Genomic DNA, 2,236 nt, shown 5'->3' with positions numbered 1-2,236 from the left:
ATCACTTGACAACTTCCTATTTACCGAACACTTGTCTGATTTTACACATGATAAAATTGAGAATGGAAATGGGGAATGTGTCAAGAGACAACAACCCGACCAAATAAAAAACAACAGCAGAGGGTCACCAACAGGTTTTCAATGTAGCGAGAAATTCCCGCACCCGGAGGCGTCCTTCAGCTGGCCCCTAAACAAATATATACTAGTCCAGTGATAATGAACGCCATACTAATTTCCAAATTGTACACAAGAAACTAAAATTAAAATAATACAAGACTAACAAAGGCCAGAGGCTCCTGACTTGGGACAGGCGCAAAAATGCGGCGGGGTTAAACATGTTTGTGAGATCTCAACCCTCCCCCAATACCTCTAACCAATGTAGAAAAGTAAACGCATAACAATACGCACATTAAAATTCAGTTCAAGAGAAGTCCGAGTCTGATGTCAGAAGATGTAACCAAAGAAAATAAACAAAATGACAATAATACATAAATAACAACAGACTACTAGCAGTTAACTGACATGCCAGTTCCAGACTTCAATTAAACTGACTGAAAGATTATGATTTCATCATATGAACATCAGGCACAATCCTTCCCGTTAGGGGTTTAGTATCATACCATCATAACATATATGAGAAGAACATAACCCGTGTCATGCCAACAACTGTTTTTAGAATAAATGTGTTTAGTGCCGATGCAAAGTCCTTATCAGTGAGTCAATATTAACGCCAAAATAGGCAATCTTTAATGACTTGACAACAGTATCGTAATTATATCCCTTCTTAATAAGTCTATTCAAAGGTTTTCTAAGTTTCTGAGGTGAATACTGACACCTTTGAGCTTTATAAAGAATATTTCCATAAAAAATTGGATGTGAAATACCTGAACGTATTAGAAGTCTGCATGTTGAGCTATATTTACGAATGATGTCTTTATACCGATGATAAAATTTAGTAAATGTTTTGACTAGTTTGTGATATCGAAAACCCTGATGTAATAATTTTTCGGTAATACATAAATTTCTCTCGTTAAAATCTAAAACATTGTTACATACACGAGCGAATCGTACAAGTTGAGATATATACCGTAAGATGGTGACAAGGGAACGTCACCATCTTAAAACGGATAATTAACGATAGGAAATGAAAAATCATCCCTTTTATCATAAATTTTAGTATTCAGCTTTCCATTAGTGATATAGATATCAAGATCGAGAAAAGGGCAGTGGTTATTGTTAGTATTAGCTTTATTTAAAGTAAGTTCAACAGGATAAATTTCATTAATATACATACTGAAGTCGTCATTATTGAGAGCCAAAATATCATCCAAATATCTAAAAGTATTATTAAATTTGTTTATCAGATGTTCTTTCGATGGGTCTTTGCTTATTTTTGTCATAAATTGTAACTCATAACAATACAAAAACAGGTCCGCAATAAGTGGTGCACAGTTAGTCCCCATTGGAATTCCGATAATCTGACGATATACGGAATCCCCAAAGCGAACAAAAATGATATCTAGTAAAAATTCAAGGGCATATATAGTATCAAAGCATGTCCAATTAACATAGTTTTTTTGTTTATTGCTACTAAAAAAAGACCTAAACGAGTTTGAACATATATATTCACATTTAATGAATGCCCATTTAATTAGGTGTGTGAATTTTTTCACTCAATGTGGTATACAGGGTAGAAAAATCAAAACTTTGAACAGATTCAAAATCACCAATATAAGCATGCAATTTATCAAGTACTTCCAACGAGTTCTTGACACTCCAAAAGTAATTTATTCCACTATTTTCGAAGGCCTTATTTGAACAATTTATTATCAGGTTTTTAATTGTACCAAGTGTGCTGGTAAGAAGAATAGACAATTTAGTAGTTGAACAATGGCTTGAAGACGAAATAAATCTATATTTGTAAGGGGTTTTGTGTAGCTTCGGAAGCCAATACATAGTTGGGACTTTCATTTTATTTGGCTCTGCTTGTAAAGCGGTGGCTAAAAGTTTATGTTTGTTACAGATTTCGTTTTCTGAAAATGGAGTCAGTTGGAATGTTGGTGAATTGGTGATTTCCTTTTTCAGAACCTCAATGTAAAATTTACTTCAAACAATAATAATATTATTAGCAGCTTTATCAGCCGGGACAAAAACAAATTCCTTGGCTAGTTCTTTTAGTTTATGTTTGATACGAGAAATAGGTTTATTGTGGTTATTGTTAATATATAGCCAAGTT

This window comes from Mytilus galloprovincialis, chromosome 8, assembly GCF_965363235.1.
Source record: "Mytilus galloprovincialis chromosome 8, xbMytGall1.hap1.1, whole genome shotgun sequence".
In the NCBI taxonomy this organism is placed as follows: domain Eukaryota; kingdom Metazoa; phylum Mollusca; class Bivalvia; order Mytilida; family Mytilidae; genus Mytilus; species Mytilus galloprovincialis.
This window is presented reverse-complemented; position numbering follows the sequence as displayed.